This window comes from Neopsephotus bourkii, unplaced genomic scaffold (assembly GCF_033783945.1).
Source record: "Neopsephotus bourkii isolate Nb327-2 ecotype Australia unplaced genomic scaffold, CSIRO-AGI_Nbou_v1 NB_547, whole genome shotgun sequence".
Classification (NCBI taxonomy): domain Eukaryota; kingdom Metazoa; phylum Chordata; class Aves; order Psittaciformes; family Psittacidae; genus Neopsephotus; species Neopsephotus bourkii.
The window spans coordinates 2,673,529-2,695,965 of record NW_026901048.1 but is presented as its reverse complement, the minus strand read 5'-3'; the positions used below and the strand labels follow the sequence as shown (position 1 = coordinate 2,695,965).

The window sequence follows — 22,437 nt, the reverse complement described above, 5'->3', positions numbered from 1 at the left end:
TAATAATAATAATAATTTATCATTCATGAGAGATAGCTTCAAAATGGAAAGCTGTGCAGTCCCAAATTCCTCTTGAGCTGGGATTGCACAGTTCTGGATTTTGGCAAGTGTCCTGATCTAATAATAACAATGCCCAATGACACACTGACTTTTAAAAATGAGGTTTAAAAAATGTTTAAGCCAGTAGCCACATTTGTCACCAAAAACTTCCAGTATTACAGAGAAGATGGATTATCATGAGATGAAGTAATCCCATCAAACTGTCTGCTAATTCTATTAAAATTATGCAAGTGACAAGTACTCTTTTAAGCACTGAATAACCTTTTCAGAAGTATCCCTATCAAAGAATGTTGATTTTGCACTAACTCTCAGTAGCTGGAGAATATATTACTATGTACATCTATGTAATGCTTATTTCAAGAAGGGCACAAAAGTTTTTCCCTTTACTGCTAAAATGTCATTGTCTACTGACTCACTTCAACTAAATGACCAATTTTTTTCCTTTGCTCCCATGGCCAGTAGGTGTGTATCCCATATTTGCAAAGAGCATAACACTCCTTATAGAGTCAATAAGAACAGCTGAAGAATACCCTGCATCTGCTATTTATCACATGGGCTTTTCTTGCTATTGTGTAGCTATTTTTCTTTTTACCTTCTGTATTCCACTTAATAGTGACTACTTTAGTTAACTTGGTGAAATTTTAAGATGATCCTATGGCCATAAGGAATGGGTAAACAGGCATATATGAATACAAAACCCTTAAAATGCTGATCTTGCCTCTTTTGTCAATGCATTGCCATTTAATTGATGTAATGTTACTTAAAATGGGTGCAAAATCTTACTAGCCCCAAAGCAATCTGAGTTTCCTATCTCTTTGTACTTTTCTAACTCCCACTACTGCCAGTGGAACGGCAGAAAGCCCTCAGACCATCAATGCACTGATAGCCATTATAGTCTAGATCTGAGTGTGACCTTGAAAGGGGTTATTTGGAGAATATGCAATTCAGTAAGTACTTGTGATCAAAGGCTGTAATATGCCTAGCTTGCATAATTTCAAAATAATTGGAATAGGTGATTTATCTCCTGCCAACTTTTAAAGGATCTTTATAAAAGTATGAAATATGTCTCAAAGTGTTAAACTGTGTCCTAAGGCTGTTAGATTTTACACATTTGCATGACTTTTTAAATCAGTCCTAAAGCTGTTGCTTTTGGTTATTTTTAATGTAGTCCACAGAACAGATACTGTTCCATTTTTACCATTCTCTTTGGTATCTACACAATGACAAGAATTGTATTTTTGACCTTTAATCTAAAGAACATTCAGACAAGACTGAGAAAATGCACATTTGGAAATACTTCATTTAGAGATTGGGGAGAGAGGAAAAAGAGAAACAATTCTGGGGGGTGGTGGGGAAAGAGACTGAGCAAGACAGCAAACAATAAAGCATCTCTTTTGGTCTCAGTCTCCAGAGTCTCTGCATTCAGAGAACACAAGTGTGCAAGTTGTCTCAAGCAAACATGAAAACACAGCAGACTTCTTGCATATGAATCTATAAAAAGAATTAGAAAATGCTGTTACCTCTCAGTACAAGATAGTGGAAACAGAAAAAATATCTAATCAAAACTTTCAATTCAGAACAATAAATATGTCATTTTTGAAAGATGAGGATGCTGAGTTAGTTTTTGCTCTCTCCATCAACACTGCCCTGCTTTCTAATTCCATTGCAGAACTGAAACAGAAGTGGGAGTAAAAGTATGGAAAGTCTGCTGGAAGAGCTCTGCTCTCACCCTTTCACCCTTGCCTCATTTACTTGGCTCCAGTTGCACACATCTGCTTCACCAGCTCTTTCTCTGGCGCATCCTTCAATAGAGCTCCCCTTGCCTGAAATTTCCTTCCTGACCCAATCCACTGTGCCCCACCCCTTATTCTTTAAAGTCTCCTCTCTAAATACTCATCTCATGAAACCTCAAAACCCCAGTCCCCCAGTCTTCCCATTGAGTCCATCAAAGAAGGAGAGGTAAAAAAACAAATGCCCCCCTGCAGATCTACTGACACGGAAATGAGCTGAGTGAAAATCCTCAGTTGCTCTTCCTGTTTAAACTTTCTTCCCATGCTGTTCGTCTTGTTCTGTCTATCTAGATTGATTGTTAATTGTCCTTCTGCTCTTTTATACCTAGAGTTTCCCAGAGCAGGGTCTTCCTTTTAATAAATGGAGTTCATAAAATATATAGCCTCCTCTTGGCACAGAGAGAATTTGTATTCAAATTCTTATCAATTACTCAATACCAAATATGACTGAAAAAGCTCACAGAGGGCTATCACTTCAAATTTACTATCACAATTTATTTAGCTGTGAAATGCAGATAAGCTTCTAAGTTTTTGGATGCTTCTTGAGACAAAGGCCTATATTCATCAGATGCTTGGAGACTCAAAGCAACCATAAACCCAACTTTTTCTGTCCAGGGAAACAGTTTTACAGCTGTTTTCTATTGTCAGAATGAGTCAAACCATATGGGTGAATCTGGTCCCAAATCTTCTGAGATCCACCAATCACTTGCTTTCACCTAGACAGCTGCAGATTTAATCAGTTACACTCTGACTTCTGAAAATTTAAAACCATTATTTAAGTCTAACAAGTCTCAGCCTGAATCACCTCTTCTATCTCTTTATTTCAGGATAGCATTCACCTCTGTGCATAAGTCAAACATAAGGCTGATTCACAAAGGCTGTCCTGCTTACACAGTAGAAAGTTTCAGTAAGACAGAAGTGAGGAAAAGGCCTTCTCCTGACCATTTGCAAGGGAACATGTTCATTCTTTGTTAGCCCACAATTTGGTTCCCAGTATATACAGAACAAAGCTGGAGTCAGATAAAGGTCATTGCACTACGATTTTGTTTGAAAATGGATTTTACTTTACAATTTTGAAAAACTTTATTCCCTCTACACTTGAGGCAGTTAGATTTCTCTGTAGTTACATGTCTCAGTATGATTATGTCATAAGTCCCCCAGGCCATTTTCAGCAACAAAAAAAGTAACATTTTATTTGCTTTAAAAAGTGGTTTTCTCTGGTTATATGCCAAAAACATGTAAATCAGAGACCAGAGCTACAAAATATTCAAGCAAAACATGGGGCTGACCATTTGCAAAAGGAAAAATAGAATAATTTCTTTAACCATTTCATTAATACTTCTGTTCTTTTTTTCCACTGGAATTTGTCTTCCATAATAATGCAATGCAAAAAGTAATCGTAGAAAACCAAAATCTTTTCAATGGATTAAGTCTTTGGGCTAAGTGTTAAATCAGTTATTTTTCTGATGAGCTGATGTGCCAGACTGCAAGTGTGGGGCAGTGGAGAGCCCTCAGCTGCATGGTTCCTGCTGATCTCTTTATAGAAACCTCCCTCCTCAGTTGGAGTTCTGATCTTTGCACTTGCAACTCAAAGGACTGGTGGGCCTAACCGCTCCCCCATAGCTTGCCTGCAACCATAGCTAATGCTCATCCTACCAGTTCCAGGTCTCAGTAAGGCAGGCAGGATGTGTTTTCACAGCCTTCTGTCTTCTTCACCATGAAAGTTCAATATTCACACAAGAATGTTATTTAAAACAGTAATCTCAGGCTGTATTTTTTGGTACCTTTCTCCTTCCACTTTGCTCAGTCCTCTTTAAAACTATCTCAGCCTCATTCTCACAGGGACACTAATGTAAATGCAAAATGATGATAAAATCTAAGATGAAAGCAAAATGTGGCTCTTGACCAGATTAGACTGACACATACTAGAGAAAACCATGTGGATGTCAGACAAAGTGAATTGATCACAGCTCCAGTTTACTGTTGATCTTGGGCCAGATATTTTGCAGGCAAATTCTGACATTGCCCAGAAGGCCAAGTTTCTTATATAACAAAGTAATTGGCCTGCCCGGAGCTGTCGTTCTGTCGCATCTATCTTTAGAAACGGATGAATTTATTTAGTAATTCAAGACACCAGTTATAAGGGGAAGCGGTTTACCACCAAGGGCCAACTGCTGCAGCCTGTTGACTAGCTGGGCTATGCAGTGTCTCTGGCAAGATTGCCTGACTTGGTGCTCTGTAAAGCTGGTTTTCAGAGGAATCTGTCCAAGCCAAAGGTACGAGCAATGGAAAAATGGGAGCAGCAAACATCTTGTGCAACTGACCTGCTGGTTCATGTTCCACAAAGTATAAAAAAGAAAACCACTCTTTCATTACAATACAGTATGCAAAGAAAGACACGGGGTCCCATATTCTCACCGAAAACATTCCTTTTTTAATTACCTTTGCATGAAGCATGTGTCTCCCACACTGGGTTGCATTTTCATACAAAAGGAACCTCTTTAAAAGCACCTGCTGATCAGGTTCATTTTATTTAGAATAAAAAGCTTGATTCAATACAAACTCCTTGTTTTCATTTGGCTTGCAATGGCATTATTGACCATTTTGCGCAGCCAAATGGACTGCAACTTACTGCTGCATGTGTATGCAAAAAGGTATCTGTATGTAAAGCCTGCCAGTCCACTGACAGGTGGGTAACTTGTTTCCCTTTTCATGCCTGGGTAAGCCTGTTTTCCTTGTGTAGGAAGAAGATAGAGATTCTGGTGATCTGCACAGACTGGAAGTCCTGGACCATGTGCAACAGCTCAGAAACCCTTCATATTCTGCTCTCCAGTAGCCAAATCTTAGTGTCTCAGGTGGCAGGATTGTACTCTGTATGTCCCACTTTAGGGCCAGTGTTCTAGTGGCTTATTTGCAGCATTGAAGAAGCTATTACATGACAGTGGATCATTCTCTTTTCTGATAGCTACGGAGATAAGAGATAGTGAGGTTACTGTAATGTGTTCCTTAACATACTTGTGAAGTTTATTCTGGTATTTCAAGACTGGGTAGGATAAATGGAAATTTAAATTCTTAGGTATAAGTATAAAACAGTTTGAGTTATTTGCCTTATTTTTCCATTATATTTTTTTTAAGTGACTCTATTTTTTTTTTTTTCATCCTTTTCACTGTTTTTCTACTGGCCAGAGGACAAATACACAGCTAGTATAAGACTTACATCTCTTTGACAAGGCAATGACATTTCTTTCCTATCCTGCTTTCAAATCCTAGTTACAATGATGCTGTGAACTTTCTTTAAGTTTCACTGATGTGAGAAAGATTGGTAGCACAGCTATTCATTTATTCTTTGACTAATTAGACCTAGCTTGCAGCTGAAGGAAAACTGGTAGTAAAGTAGCTTTTTAGGTGTGTGAAAAACATTTTTTTCTGGATTTCACTTTAACCAAATTTAACCAAAACCTAAAAGGCTTCACCATTTCCTATGAACCAGAAATTCTGAGAACTCTCTTTTTCCTAAAGGAAGACATATGATACTTTCCAGATTAAATATTTTCCCAGAACCTACATCTGCTCACCAAAATTGTCATTTTCTTCATTTTCCTTGGTGCTAGAGAAAGCTGGTTCTATTGAACAGCTGCCTGCAACTCCAAGGTTTGTGGCCTACTTTACAGCCAAGGCTTCCTGGGTTTTTCTGCTCCCGGTGCCAAGCAGGGAAGAGCTAGCTGATGTTGAGCTGATGACCTTGGACTCTCCAGCTTAGGAGCAGGCTGCCCCAAAAGTCAAAATTCCAAATTAAATCCTGGTCTGTATTTGGCAAAGAGCTTGCATCAGGAATCTTTCGGGCTGAACACAACCATCGTTTCTGTTGGAAAATGTTATTCATGACACTAACTGAGAACAGCATGGGGCTGCCCTACTCTAGGGGAAATTCTGGGAGTTCAGAAGAAATCTCTGTAAATAGGTTATAGAGAAGAGCAAATAATTTCTTTCATATCTGTGCCCATGAAACTGGCAGGATCATGCCCAGGGCACATACTAAAAGAGGCTGCCTGTGGAATGATGGTAAGAGACTGTTTTCTGGCTTCTATCATATGCCATGATCAGGACTATAAGAGTGATGCACAGAATACATGGCAAGTTTCCACATTTGCTTAAGCCAGGCACTGCTTGTTTCTTCACTGTCCTTTTCAGTGATGGTAGGATTCAGCCACAGTTGTGGGAGCATCCTCTACAAAATTTCCACTGGGAAAGGTGAAGTTTTGTACTTTCCCCTTTTGGGATTACCCTCACAATAGCCAGGCTTGACAGGGTCCCTAATCTATAAACACCTAGGAAATGCAAAGATGTTGCTGTTGGCACTGTTCCAAATCAATTTTAGAATTCATATTATTTTTTTCTTCTGAGCACTCATAAAAATAAACAACCTTACTTGGAAAAAAAGAATGTTTATATGTCATCAATATTATCTTTAGCTAGTTTTGTAATTGCCAAGACCTAGTGGAACCATTAGGGTCATATTTTTTTATTAAGCAATATGTATGTATACTTATATATTGTGGAGTCTCTCTCCTGCTCTCTTCATACATATGTGTGTGCATATGCTATATTTAATTTTAAGAAAGCAGTCCTTGCCTCATACACCTTGTGGTCTGTTGGAATGTCTGTTGGTGAGATGGCACTTGGGTAAATTTGGGACCAGATGCAGCGGTTATTTGGATGTGCATGTATGCCTGTGTGCACCTTCCCATTTGTAGTTTCATTATTGAGACTGCATGTATGATACCATGCAGTGCTAATGGTGATAAGGAAGCCCCTGCCAGCCTTTGCTTCTCTTTTAGATCTAGGCCTGAAGATGATGGGGAAGTGGTCATAAACTGAAATAGCCTCAGGTACTATTGTGACGCTTACGAAGCATGATGTCGAATTTTCAATGGTATTTTCTTCTGTTTTGCAAATGCAATTTGTGCTTGTAATTTCTGAGATGTATTTGAACAAATGGGTAAAAGGGTTAAATTTCCCTTGCCTCCATCTTGGAAGCTCCAGGTTCAATACCTAATCCTTCTTCAGGTACAGTCTTGAAATACCTACTAATATTTGCTTTTTAAGGACAGAAGACTAACAGTATAATTTCAAATGTCTTCAAAATTCACTGGCAGTCACTTAAGATCTCCATTAGTATAGTTAATGGAGACTAGAGCAGCAGAGGGGTGCATCCTGCAACATCTCTTTGATCATTACATTTGGGCACCTGATTTTCTTCCTTTGGTGACATAGTACCAGAGGGAAAGGGAAAAATGAGGAGGAAAAATATGCATCTTGACTTCATCCTAAGATGGAGCTGGTAAACATTGAGAGTCCCACCATTCAGTTATAACCAGAAGTGCCAAAACCTTCCCTTTACTGAGATGAAGGTGCCGGGTGTGGGGCAAAAAGGAAAAGGAGAATAAGGAAAGGCTTAATTCAGGCACATTTCAGGTTGTCTTAAAAGATGAAAAATGAAGAGTTCGTTTTTTGCAGATAATGTTAAAATTATTTTTAACATTACTTCTTTTATAATGACCCTTCTGGAAGGGTGAAGCATGTATTCTTACAAGCTTCCTTTATTCAACTTAAAACATGCGTGCTGAGTTGTTTTTGGCTTTTATACTTGAGAAATAAAAAGGAGCAGGATTTTAGGAGAAAGTATATTTCTGAAGCATTATTTGTTAAAATGTCTATAAAGAATTTCATGGCCACAAAAGCGAAACAGCTCACAGTTTGACCTTCCAACCTTTCCTGGCATCTCAGTAGGTGATACTGCAAAACCTGGAGCTGTCTGTTTCTGGCTGGAGCTGTCTGTTTTTGGCTGGAGCTGCATTATGGTAGATTTGCACAATAATTTGCCTACTTGCTATCCCTCATACTAATAATGGGTTGCCCCTTAGTCTCAGTAAGACTATCAAGGATCATGTGTGCCAGGACAGACCCCGCAAAGCTCATCACCCCTCAATCTTGCTCAGCAAAAAATAATTTATTAAAAGAAAAAAAAAAAAAGATAAAAAGTCAAGCAATGAGACAGGCAGTGAAACTGGGGTTCCTGCAGCAGTCTGGATGGAGAACATGATGACAACATATTGGCAGATTTGTGAGATGTGAGCTGAAAAAGAAGCAGAACCCTTCCCACTCACTCCAACCCCATAACCAAACAGAAAACACAAGAGTGTTAGTGCTTATGCCTGAAGAGCTGGAGACATTGTCAGACATATTCTGCACTCCCACATAAGTGGAGACATAAAGCTGGGTGGTATTAATGGAGTAGTTTTTATACCTAAACCCACACTTTAAGGAATTGTTTTGATGATGCTGGCCATTGGTGCTTGTAGGGCTTGGACAGAGAAGAGATGGTTCTACTTTTGAGATTATCCCTGAAGTGTAGACACCCAGATATGTCCTAGGTCCAGATTTGTTAAAAAGGAATACTTTTGGTCCAGGAGGGCTGTATAGAAAGGGCTGTACAGAAAACTTGGTCTAGCATGTTCCCACATTGATGGCAACAGTGAGAAACAGAGGGAAAATATATACACTGCTCAGATATAAAGCCATGAAGACTTGCCACCAGTTCTAGGTTTAAATATCATTGAACAGAGTGATTTCTCAAAAAGTTGGAAACTGAAAATTTTGCTTGACTGTCTAAAACAATATTATTAAACTTCGGTTTTCTAGAAGTTCAGATAAGATTGCTGGAGATATTTTATCAGTTTTGAGTCTACAAAGTTTTTCTTTACATGACCATGAGTCAACAGTATAATTATTATAGCCAGACATACAGGCTCAGGAAATCTGTTCAGCCAAAACCAGAGATGGTTATAACCAGGGGTGAAATTATCATGAAATTTTGTGTGCTTTTCAGCCAGTAAATGAGAAGAGGAAATTGAGACAACTGCAGATGCAAGCTCAGCATCCCCTTGTTCTAAGATGAGAGTATTAAATACACATCACAAATCTATAATGTAAATCAATAGTCTTAATGTTTCAGAAACACTGGATTTGATGAGTCTGAAGTGTAGCTAATGGACAAATTTCATACCAAGAAAATCTCCACTTCTGTCTGTATGTACATATATTAATTACTGATAATTAATATGCCAATTAACCTCTTAGAGTTCAGTGCAAGTCAGCATTCTTTTATATTTAGATCATGTCTGAGGATTTCTTTTACAGAAGACATGACAATCCCAGAAATTATAGTATCACAATGCTGGTCTTGCTTTAATGTCTATGGCAAGGCCAGGGTCCAGGGAGAAAAGGAGAGTCTACCAACAGCAAGGTGATCACACAACTCTTTTCATGGCTATTGCTACTGGAGGTGAAACAAGGGGATCAATTGTGTATTTTGGTAAGTCCAAGTGATTCTCTGTGCATTACATCCCGACAAATAAAACCACACACATTAAGACTGCCAATCTCCATTTGAAGCCCAGGCAGTGGGATCTGAAGTGGAAAGAATAAACACAGACAGTTACAGAATCCAGTCTTTGACCCCAGGAACGGTTGGAGTTTCTGGCTCAGATCCCACAGGCACCTACTGCTAACCAGCCTCAGTATGTCTTTAAAAACATCAGAAGGTATTCCGAGTTGGATTGAATATGTTTATGTGCTTTTTGCCCACCTCTTTTTCACAAGCACAGCAGCCTAGTGCGCTTTGTCAGCCTTGTATGAAAGGTGCAAAGTTCATGCTCAGACTCCATGCTTCCTGTTGATAATTCTCCACTATATTGCATAACTCTACCCGGAGTTTTAAAGTGTGTCCCTTATTTGGAGAACCTCCAGTATGAATAAGAGAGACAAAAAAACATGAAGCTAGAGAAAGAATACCAGGGCAAGACAAGAAGCACAAGGGATGGATGATAAAAGAGACTGTTAGCTGGAGGAGGCAAAGGAGCAGGTAATCGGACAATGCATCCTGAATTGCTAAATGTGCCAGGTGGCCACAAACCCTGGGTTTTTGGCTTGGCCACTGCAGAGATAAGGCCAGCTGCAAGGCTTGGATCCTGATCAAATGTTTGCAATCTAAACACTCTGAGAGATGGGGTTATTTGGCATGGGCCCATGTCTAGTTTATATTAATGTTTGTTGCCCCTTGGCCATTTGGAAACTGACATTCATAATTCACACCTCAGAAATGCATGTTTGGCTGTCCTGATGGCAGACTACAAATCCAACTCTGCTGTACAGCAGTACTTCTTTTAGCTGTATGGAGCTGCCTTGCATGTGGCTTACATACTACATCTGACAAGGGCTGAATGACAACTTCATGGCTTACTGTTAGAAGTTTAGCCAAAAAAGCACAAAAAGCATGTCTCCTGCTAGGGCTTTCATCTTTCACATCCACTCAACACTCTTTGCAGCAACTATTTGGGTGAGAAGATCAGTGTCCTCTTTGCTTGCCTTCTTTTCCAGAAGCCTTGTTTGGCAGGCCTGTCACCCACAGCTGTTTCACTGGTTTCTTGGTCACACAACTTGGAGGTTTAAGTAGGCTCTGAACTGACCTCTCGGCTCTTAAATCTGGCTTAGACCTATTCTGTGATCTTGAAACCTTCACCGTAATGGTACTCAAAGATCGGCATAGATTCAACATCAGCTTCATGCTGGTCAAAGAACAAGATCAAGAACAAGAGAGAACAATACGGAATCATGCTCCTTGGAGCAGAAAGAGCATTATAATGAATAAACTTATTTCTTAGACTTCAGAAGATAAAGAATTCAGCCCAAGATCCTCTTGTTTCATTTCACTCCTCTGGTAAAAAGTATATTTTATTAACTAGTCTTTTATGTTTAAGTCAGCTCTGTCCTCTCAAGCTGGGGTGGGGGGAAAGTCAGCAAAAGATGTATTTCACAGAGTCTATTTCTGGAAGCATGTTGGATACTTAACAAGTTCATCTTCTGTGAGCAGCCATTTCATGTATCAGACCATAATGATTGCTTGGGTTCAGACTGCAGCACATATTTGCACTCTGTTAGATCCCGTTCCTTGATGCAGAAAAGTCAGAGTAAATGTTACCTTAATAATACTTTCTTCCTCTTTCCACTCCTCATCCCTTTTGAGTATTTCCCTGTCTTCCCTCCCCCATTTATAGTATGTCTTACTGAGCACTGATGGGTCTCTTGACAGACAGTGAAAAGTGAAAGAAGCAGTCATGCTAAAGAATACCATTTTCTCTAGTGCTTCTAAGTCATCCCTGGGGATCGCTTCCCTTTTTAAAAAAATGAGGTGTAGTAGCCTGGGCAGTGCAAGCTAAACTTACCTTAGTAGCTCCTCTATTTATATTACATAATGAGCCAAACCTGGACTATTTCTCACCTCGAAGTCTTATCTTAACCAGCATGAACATTGGTGCCATACACTGTGTGAGGTACTCATCCAGCTTGTGCTGCCCCAACAGTATCAATTTCTCCTTTAAGCCAAAAAACTCCCCCAACCAAGCCCAGTTCAGTTGAACCAACTTTACGATAATGAAGTTTTTCTAGATATGAGTGCAAACACAAGGTGACTGCATCTCAGGATCCAGAGGGCAGGATCTAAATAACCTTTTATTGCTCTGTTGACTTGGGCTGTCAGGAAACAGCACTTCCCCTGATCAATTCATAGAGCCCATTGAGTTTTCATTAAAAAAAAAAGAGAGCCACAGGGGCTCGATTTTCCTCTTTCTTGCCCCCTGTGGGGCTGCCCACCCTGAGCATGGCTGGCACAAAGCACTCTCTGATCAGGCTTATGAAAGTACTCGTGATTCACACCTAATCATCTATGCAAAAATAACCACACAAGGTTAAAACCAATTTCCCACTTATGGAAGTAAACCAGTGGGTGAGAGAGACAACTAAACCTTCATGGTAAATCCCATCTCAACAGTCCTGAGTGATATATTTCCGAGTCCTTTTTTTAACCTGAAGCCTCAGCCCCAGAGCTGCCCAGCATATATATTTGTTTTGCAGTGGCCACCACTTTCCCACCCCCTCTCTCCATCAGTGCCATAGTCTTGTGCAGCACAGCTGAGGGCAGCTGAGGGAAATGTCACTGTGAGGCATTTTCCTACTCTGATTACTACAGCTCTTCCCTGGCCACAGGCCAGAACAGGCTCTGGCGTAGTTTAAGGTTGTCTTAAAATACTCGAGGATGTGACTTGTGTTAGCTAGCTGGTGGAGGAGAAAAGCACTGCCATCCGTCTGCATCCCAGGCACCCGCCTCAGGGCCCTTCAGGTCCCTCCAGGTACCCTTCAGGATAAGGACAAAAATGGGGTGTGCAGGGTGAGCTAATCTGGCTTCACATCACCCTCTGGTGGCACTTCCTCAGGCTGAGGAGACTCTTTGCTACCCCCAAGATCCACTCAGCCTTGCACTGTCCCTGCAGCACAGAAACATTCCAAAATGAAGCACAGGGCACATCGGTGTCTTTGGGATTTTTGAAGTAACGACCCCTTAAGTACAGAGTGGAATGAGTCTCTAGATAGTATTAATTACAGAAGGCAATGGTTTGTAAATTTGCACCTTTATATTCACTATATAAATTCAGCATCTCTTTCCATGCCATTTTCTGCAGTACATTTTCTCCACACCTGGAGACAGCCCTGCTGCAGTGAATGTCCACAGACTGGACCACAGTAAGGTTTGGGTTTAACCTTTGATGGCAAGAAATGCAATGTCCTGAGAAAGGAAATATGACTAGATAATTACCCTTGTTTGAATATAGCTCCTTGTGGAGAGGAGCCCTGTCTCTCACCTGATTGTGAATCTTAGTTACAGAAAAATATTGCTCTCCAGCATAGCCTTGAGAGCTACATAGTGCTGTTTTCATTCAGCTCTGCTGAGGCCAGAGATAATTTGTACACTCTGAATACAAATTGCATCATGCTAATGAATTCATAATAGTCAAAAGTACTCTATTCATAATAGGTTTAAAAGGCAAAATACATAATATTAATATATTCTAAAGAAAATGTGTCAAGAATCTTGTAAACTGGAGTTAATTGAATATAACAATGCAGACAGTTTTAAAAGGATGCTTTCAACAGTATTTATAAGAAATGAAAATTTTAATATTTATGTCATCAAAACAATTCTTTACAATCCTGTACAATGTACAGTCATTAGTGTCTTCTTTGCTAAGATGCTAAGCATTAAGTAGTTATAATTTCCCCATTTCTGTCACAATGTTCACCTCGTTTGCATACAAAAAGATGAGGCCCTGCAGTAGAACAGACTTTCTGAGTACTCATTAAACCCAATTAATAGTAAACTGGATTTTTGTTTTGCCATCAGCCACACCTGGTAATCTCAAAACCTCCTAACTTGTATGTGATCTCGTAATCTCTCTCTGTTATCATGTACAAATTAATGATGTGTATTGCTTAATCAGTGCTTTAGCAGACTTTTTTTTCAATTCAGGAATTAAAATTCTTTTATTTATTGTTATTATATTTTAAAGAATATGGGTATTGAGACATTTTATGTTATTTTCCTGGTTTTATCTTTCTATATCACTAATATACTTCTAGATAAAGGCCTAATCCTCTCTTCAGTGACGTCAGTGCCAAAATTTACCCTGGTATCAGTAGGGACCCATAAAGTGTAGGGAGAAACATTGGTAGGAGCCACAAAAGAACAAATGTATTCTCCCCTAAAGGAAAATAGGGAAGGAGAAAGTAGGAAAACAATGAAATAAAAATTCTGCATGGCTGACCCTATTTACTTACTAGGAAACTACGTTACTCCCATAAAACCTTGGAGCAGTTTCTAACTTTAAGCAAACATGTACAAGTCTGCACACAGACACAACCCCCACAGAAGGCAGCCAAGTTGTGAATTTAACAGATTAACAATTCCTCCTCTTTGCCCTTGCTGATAATCTTTATTGCTGTTATATACTCATAAACAAGTAGATTAGGTTCTTTAGTCCTCTAACACACCAGATGTTAACCTTCGGTAAGGCTGTTTTAATTCATCACTTCCTTTCCTGATTATAACTTCCGTTATAAAAAGCCTATCTTCACTTCTTTTCCATAGACAAAACGGGACAAATGGGCAAAGTTTTATTAATAACTGTTTGTTTGTTTGCTTTTTCCCCAAGACTATCTTCATTTGTTTAAACAGTAAGGATTCTGTAGCTGTTGTAACAAATATGAGTCTGAATTAGAGTCTGTCTCCTACAGCAAGCTCTCACTGAAACTCAAGTTCTCAACTCATTTTGAGCTTTTGCTGGAATCAATGATGCTCTAGTTTATAATGTAACCAGAACTGTAAGAATTGCCAAAGAGGAGAGAAGACATAGTATTCTGTCAATTTTAGATGTATTAGCCCATACCCACCATTTTACCTAAACTTCCCCTACAATACTTTTTTGTTCATATTGCTAGGATATTTGACCCTTGAAATGAATAGTTGCTACCCATGCTGTGTGTCATTAGGTAACTTTGACATAAGATCCATGATTTTCACGTGAAGATGTCCACCTCTCAAGGGTTTTGGGTTTTTCTGGTAAAGTAAAAAGCATTTTCTGAATAGATGTGTCTGCAGTGGGTGGATTATTTTCCTCAGAAACATCTCTACTATCTGCCCATGGCTGAGACATATCTACTCTTAATTACAGCCCAACATAATATTTCAAGTGATCTATTTTTAACAGGGACAGTAAATAAATGCTCTTGAATTTCCTGAGCATCTTATATTGGCACCTTTTTAATGAAATGATGTCACTATAGCCGTATTTCAGAGCTCATTCAGAAGAGACCCATTCCCTGTTCAGATTATAGAGCACTCACACAGACAGGAAAAAGATGCAGCAGCTCTCAAAACACTGGCAATAGTGGACAAACCAGGGGGAAAGAGGTAAATGTGTCTTAGGGAAGCAGCTCTGTGTGACTTTGTACAGCCTGGAGAAATCCTAAGCGTAAGCCACTGTGGTATCTCATGAAGCCCACAAGGTTTGAAGAGGCTTTGTTCTTAGCCTCTTCGAATGAAAGGACTTTCCTGAGCAGTTATAGCTCATCTTAATGTTCCTGGCATCCCTTTTTTTGTGCACTGTAGCAGAATAGCTTCTGCTCATCCAGTTCATTACATCCCCAGAAAGGTGAGAGCCAGGAATAATGCACAAGTGTAAATCAGAGAAGCTGAACTAAAGCCCTAAGTTTGCAAAAGACTTGGCACTGATCACAGACTGAGTAGGTGGACAGTATCTCTCTATGCACCAGGAACATGGAGTAATGATTAGGCTTCTGTTTTCTGCACTTGCTTATGCTGGCTTGTTGGTACTGAACATGTGCTAAAATACTATGGCACTTTACCCACAGTCAGTCTCCACATCGTGCTACAGAGGGCAGGTAACCTGAAATCACACAGAGGAGTGCACAACCAGTGCTGAGTTAAAATAAAAACTTAGAAGATTATTCTCTTTCTCTCTCTTTTGAGTGTAGCAGACATACTGGAAACAACACAGATTATTAAAGAAGTGGTTGATATTATAAAGACAACTGAGCATCTGCTTAGTAATAAATTCTACACAGGCTATTCAGAAAAGGCCTTTATTTTAAAATGAATCTTCAAATAGAGCTGGAAAGAAGTTTGACTCTACTGCCTCCCTTGAACTTTGGGCTGAGCCAGAGGTCTAAACCATTCCCCAAATTATGGGCTACAAAGCCAAGAGGTGTCTATTTTCTAACCTCCACTCTTTTGGACTGTGACTAAAGTCCCACAAAACCCATCATGGTTTTTTAGCACAGTGGAAAGCTAGGAGCAAGAGTGATCAGATTCAGAAGCCCAGGAATGGGTTTGTGAATTACCTTCCTGGCACCTTCCAAATTTTCAGGTAATTTGTCCAATGCTGGAATTCACCATATTCCTAAAATTGACCATGACCATCGGGCACTGGTTCCCAACCATGCCCTGGGTGCGGCCACAAACAGCTGGGATGTTTGGCCACATGGACTTATTTGTCCCCATGTATCTCTCAGTGTTATTCTGGGATGCCATGACAGTGTCATATTTAACAATGTGGTTAACTTGAAATGTACGGAGTTCTTGATCCTGCTAGCTTCAGCCATCTTGGCTGGAGGCAGTGCTGCATCTCCATTATGGATAGGACATCACTATGCCATGGTATGAACTGATTCTTCTTTCTCAGCTGGGCTCTACTCTCTGTTCTTGAATCCAGCACACTGTAAACATATGCAGCCCTGATAAAGTTGTTGATTCAATTATCACGACAGGTACAGCTTTTCTGGTACAACACAATGTGGTCTTAGCTGCGCTCATTTTAATAAGTCTATGAAGGTAAAGTGGTTGTGAAGAGAAAAAGGGAGCTGGCATTCTTTACTGTCTAAATCATATGCACCTCAGCATACCGACTTACTGGTAGAAAATATCATTCTTAAAAATGTAAATAGTTGAATCCTAACAACAGTTTGAGGGACTTCCAGTCAGAAAACTAATAGCTATTTGTGCACAGAAGGAATTAATCTTGCTTTCCATGGAGGTTTGTCTTATAAGTGGTCAGCTCTGGCATGCATGCAACACAAACCCAGCTGAAGCTAAGTCTGTGTTTCAGGCATTTGGAGGGGCCCTTTTCCCATGTGGCTGTTCTATGGCCTAATGGTGTGAGACACCACTCTGCAGCTTTTCCCACAGTATGGGCATTTACAGCATCTCTCTCCTCTACCCATTTGTCTATTTTCATGACATTTGTAACTTAATTATCTGGGAGAGCATTAGCCCTCTGTCACATTTGGCTGAAATCTGCCACTGGGCTCAAAAAACAAAAGAAAAAAAGAAAGAGACAGACATGCAGGCAAACCCACACTCCTATAAATAAGCCTTATTCCCTTAAGATTCAAATTAAAAAACAACAGTAATGCTGCCGACAACAGCAAAACCGCAGAATGAAAAAGATCACACACTTTCTAAAGCAATCCACATGATTCTTAAGGAAAGAAGGGGGAAGCCACATTAAGAGGCACTGCCCCATCATCAGGGACTGCCATGAGGTACTGTCTGGGATGTGTAGGGGAAGGGGACATGTGAGAGTAGCTCTATGTGACCTGCGAGTCCTTGGCTTCAGACAATGCCCTGCTTCAGACAAGGAGAGCAATTTTGGCAGCCTGCCTTTTCCTCTGGTAGCCCCTTTTCAGGCTCACACCAGCTGTGGGTCTGGGCTTTCTCTGTCTCCAAGCTCTCTCCCCACCATCCATTGAGCCCTACCAAGGGCACCCCACTCTCCCTATGCACCCATAGGGAGAAGTCTTCTCCCAGACTGGGTTTTCCCTCAGAAGCCCCATTCCAGCCCCTCTTCATACACAGCGATGTGTTGTGCCAATGCCCCACAGGAGAAGACACTGGGATGGTGGCTTTCATAGACAGCCCCAGAGCTTATGTGAAAGTAGCACATGCATACATCAGGAAATCTACAGGTTGCTCTGCTACCTAATTTTCTAAGATGATGCATATGTGTTGAGCATTTCCCTCCCTCTTCTCAAACTAGGTTTTGAACAGAAAAACAATATTTTTACATATTATTTCTTTAAAAATGTACCTTTCCATCATTTACTGCTTAGGTAAAACAAGGCTGAGAGTTGTTCAACACAAAATGCTTATTAGCTATTTTAATCTAGCTGATATGATACATAATACGTTAACATATATTTTTCTCCTAGTTTTTAGGAAAGTTATTCCACATATGTATTTTACTTTTCCTTTTGTGTCTTTCACCCATGCAGTACAACTGTTGTCTGCAGCTTTCCTGTTGCAGGAAGTGAAAGCCTTGGATTAGCACAAAGAAAAATAAACCAACTCCCACTAGCTACAGTATAAGTGTAAATTACCATGTGGATAGTTGGAAACTCAACATTTATGCCAATTAAAATACTAATGAAGGATTGTAGCTGATTTTTTTTATATTAAAAACGAGGAAATTCTGAAGTACATGATTACTGTATAATATGCATTTCTTAAAGATTCCTTTGTAACTTGTTTGGTGCTCGACATCACATACTTTTGAATATTGGGTTGGATTTTACCCCTTGATCTTTCTGAGAGGCAGAACAAAAGATGAAAGCACAGGGAAGAAAAAGTATGAGGCAGCCTAGCTTCCCTGAAGTGATGGATTGAGTGGGTGGTAGCCATTTGTCAAAGAAGTTCATCTGGTAAATTCACAACTGACTTCATGTCAAAGGGAATAACTGCATTTCAGCTCCATGTTAGCCAGGAAGATCAGTATTTCAGAGATACCTGGACTACAGTAATATTTCATAGTTCTCATAGTTTCTTATGTGGGAGGACTGTTTCGAAGAGCTTACCTTCCTGCAAATGAACTAGATGGGCTGGAAGGGAAATAGGAAGGAAATAATGGCAAAGGATTTTATAGGCTGATTTTGTTCCTAAGGCTTATATTTATAAAATAAATAATATAAAAAAAGATGAGAAAAAACAATTCTATTGTTGCTCTGCATTTACTTATTTCTAGTCTGAACTGATAATAGCCGATATGCAGACTTTCCTTCTTTAGCTGGTGATTTGCTCTCTGATCAATATTAAATATTGATGTATTATCGACGTGCCCTAAATAGTGGTGACCAGCTCTGCTGGGACTCCGCAGGTTCAGGCATGCTCTCCATTAATTGTCAAATGTCAGAGTTTTTCTGGTCACAGACTTTCTTTTTTGTCTTAGATGACTGCATTATTAACTCTCAATGCCGTCTATTGCATCTTACATGGGCATATATCTTCTTTGAGTATTAAAGAGCAAAGGAAGAAACTGCTAGGCTCTTGTAAGGGTGCTCTTTACTCCTGTGTATTCATCTGGCAGGCTACAGATATTTGCGTAGCCCATTTGAGGAGGAAATCCTCTTGCGTACCTCTGTCTTGCATGACAGCCTCAGAGTGCATTCAGTTTTGGCACCATTCGCTGGCTTTATTTTGGGTTCCTGTCTTGGTAGCCCTGTCTTTTTCACAGACTGGACACTGTATCTCATATCAACACAGAAAATCAGAGTTATTCTTGGTATAAACACATAAGCAAAATCACTGCATGCACCGTATTTCTGGCTCTTCACTGAAACAGTATGCATTGATTTCACAGTGACACTGGATCTGGGCTGGTGGAATCCTACTCTTCCCTGTAAGTGAAACCATGATAATAACTGACTAAAAAAATCACCTTTTGTCTCAGGAATGCCTTTAGTTAGACGGTACCAATGTTTGCAAATGAATCAATCTGTGTGCAAAAACTGCATACAAAAATGAAGCAAATCCTCTGCTGCCAATAAAAACGGATGGTTTGGCCACAAGATTTACAGCAACTATTTGAAAAGCAAGTATCAAAGTGTGTTCATGATTATCTAAAGCCAGCATGTGGCAAGAAGCGACATTAACCTGGGGAGTGTGGAAGGGAAGAAGACAGAAAAAAAGTTAAACCAGTAACTTAAAAAATCAGTATATACGAGGGAGTAAATAAGACAGCAACAGTGACAGTGGCAGAATTATCAACAAATTGAAAGACAATCTGTGAATTATATTTATATCATGAAAAAACTCAGTTACATGGCATCGAAAAAAACAGGACTGGATCTTCAGCACTCTACTTAGGACAAGCTTACTAACCTCACAGGATATCATCTTATACCAGCTGAGGATCTGTCCCTGAAAGTGATAGAAAACAAAATGTTAATATAATGAAAAGTATCTTTCAACGTAAAAAGTTGATCTTTTTTTTTCAATGGTGTAGGGTAAATAAATACTCTAAGAAGCAAGAGCAAAAATCCCTAAGAAATAGGTGGTTTGATAGAAGCAAGAGTAAAAAACCCCAAGAAATAGGTGGTTTGATTTTGAGAAAAAGCTGTACTAAGAGTATTTTTCCATAAATATATCATGTTCTTACAATAAAATTGAGAAAATCTATCTTACATTGAAATCAAATTGACTAATTATTTAAAAATACTAAAGGCACAGAGGATGTCATTTTGCCTGTCTGCTCCTTTTGTCTGTTAATCATTTGAAAAATGAGGGCTTCTTGCAAAATTTTGAAGCCTTGAACTCAAACATAGCAATGGGGGAAGAAGCTATTTAACAAATGAAAACCATATTAAAGATGAAGATTTTACACAGTTGCTTTAAGGAACTTTTCCTTATTTAAAAACTGCACTTCTAGGTTAACTTTGTTAGACATAAATCAGTTTTCACCTTTCCCGTAGCAAATATAAACCCCAACATTTAACACAACTGTGCGGAGCTTTTGCCTCATTCTGTGGGCTGCTGGTACAAGTTTCAGCACTGAAGACCATTGATGTATGAATAATCCTTGCTTGCAAATGTATTTTCATCAACTTCAAGTAACAAAGTCAGTCATAGCCAATGCTGAATGAGCTCCTTTTAGGAACAGATTCTCAAGTGTTGTTTCATCACACTGAAAATACCCACATTGATTTATTTTATCCAGAAACATTAGGACAATTTGGGTGGCAGTATTGGAATATTTGTTTATTTTTAATATTTCTCATGCACATCTACATTCTTTAGGAGTCCACGTTTTTTAAACATGGGACAAATTAACTCAAACATAACAAACTCAAATAAACTGGCATGAGAGGCCTGCAGGCCTTCTCCAGGATCTTTTCCCCAGCTGCTTCCTCTGGGATACAAAGAAAAAAAACAAATACACAAACAAAAACCTCAAATAAATGAAACAAAAACCCATCAAGAAACCAGACCCACCAATAAGCCTCCCTAGCTATTGCAATGTAGCTATTGCATACATTGTTGAAAGAGCTGCTGCCACACATATACACACAAGCACTCAATAAAATCCCTCCCCAGGGAAAGCACAGAGCAGCTGGAAACCCTTTCTGTGTGCCCTGATTAGCTGCAAAACCGTGCAGCAGAGAGCTAAGCTGGCAACTGAGTTCCAGTCCCAAGGACTATTTTACTCCCACATAACTTTCTTTCAGTAACAGGGATTATTCATTTCAGTGCCCTAGTTAGAGAAATATATATTCTTTTCAAATAGCAAGACCCAGGATTTAATTGCATGGCAACATTAAAGATTCAGTGATCTGGTCCACGCACCTTTGGAGTCGTGGTATTTTTGTAATTGATTTCAATGGGGACAGTGTCCTCCCCCCAAAAAAGAATAACGCTCTCTCCTCCCTCCTTGATTTCCAGTCCATCACCTCCTCCTGAGACACACAAACTCTGGGACACCTTAACTACACTCAGATACAATTTGGCTGCTGTTAAAGGTCACTGAGCAATGATTAATAAGTGAGCTGTACTAGCTCTAATTCCTATAACAGTCATTCTGTCAAACTGGTCATTTGGTAAAGCTGCTGAAATGCAGGCATTTGGTTAAGTGGCCATTTCACTTAGGCCTTTAACCATGAATAAAATTTTGGGTATTAGATCAAACAAGAGTGACACAAAATGACAATATGATCTGAGCTCCAGACAGATACATGAGCAGACTTTTGGGAAAGAGACAATTACATGAACTACAGAAAAATTAATCTTAAATGATTAGCCTAATTGTTGAATGTAGCTGTATCTACAATCTGTCTTAATAGTGGCTGCATTCTTTAATGCTCTTGTTTACAGCACGGGTTATACAGCTGGATGTTGTGGGACTGAAGTGGGGAGCACCTGCGGTATATTGCTCCCAGCCTGCTATTTCACAGGTGCTAGATCTAAATAAGATCTTTGCTTTTTTTTCCCTGCATTTCTATCACAATTTTTTTAAGACTTCTCAAAAAAGGGGGTTACCATCACTCTGCTTTTTTGAGACCATAAAAACCTACAAATTTTTCAGCCCAGAAAAGATGGATATTTTGGTGCGGCGAATGTATTCAGCTTTCCCCCTTGCAGCAGGACTTAGAAAAATACACCTTACGTGTATGCTTTTTTTCTGTCTTACCTCCTCCTTCATTTCTCCGGCAAAGTAACCATTAGTAACCACTGAATCTCCAGGATACTGACCCCAGGCATGTAATAAGGTCAAAATCTAGACTAAATATGACTCATTTGGTGGGATGGCAGCCAACAAAAGAAGTTAGCAGTAATCCTAGTTATCACACCTTCTGTATTGGAGGCACATTTATCCTTTAATACACAAAGAAAATATTTATTTCAAAGACAAGATATTCTAATTTTGAAGATGTGTTTTTCAGGTTGTCAAATTCAGAATTATAGGCAGAGGAGGAAAACTGTGCTGCATTAGGAAAATAGCCAACTGTAAGATAACATGGTTTGGCTTTTTTGTTTAACATGTATTATACAAACGTTATTTTAGTAAACTGAAGGACAAGCAGGGATTTTGCTTTCAGATTGCATATTTTCCCTTATCTCTTTTCAAATATGTAGGAATGCATATATTCTTCTTTTAACAAAGGACAACACATGTTCCATATAAAAGTGAAAACATACTCCTTCTAAATATGCACTAGGGTAACATTATGAATTCACTAGTTCTGTTTGAACTAAACATGATTACATGTGTGTAATGTCATTTCTATATATAAATGTCTGTAGAATCACTTGAATCACTCTACAATACTCTAGTTAAAAATCTAAAACAAA

The 22,437-nt window shown here is 39.3% G+C and overlaps 1 long non-coding RNA gene across 2 annotated transcripts in view; it reads left to right on the top strand.

Moving 5' to 3' along the window:
• Positions 1 to 2,631: 2,631 nt before the first annotated feature.
• Positions 2,632 to 22,437, top strand: part of LOC133210965 (uncharacterized) — a 31,384-nt gene continuing 11,578 nt past the window's right edge. For both annotated transcript variants that reach the window (XR_009725063.1, XR_009725062.1), the window contains exons 1-2: positions 2,632 to 2,809; positions 4,601 to 4,644. This is a non-coding gene — a long non-coding RNA (uncharacterized LOC133210965). The remainder of the gene's footprint in view (positions 2,810 to 4,600; positions 4,645 to 22,437) is intronic.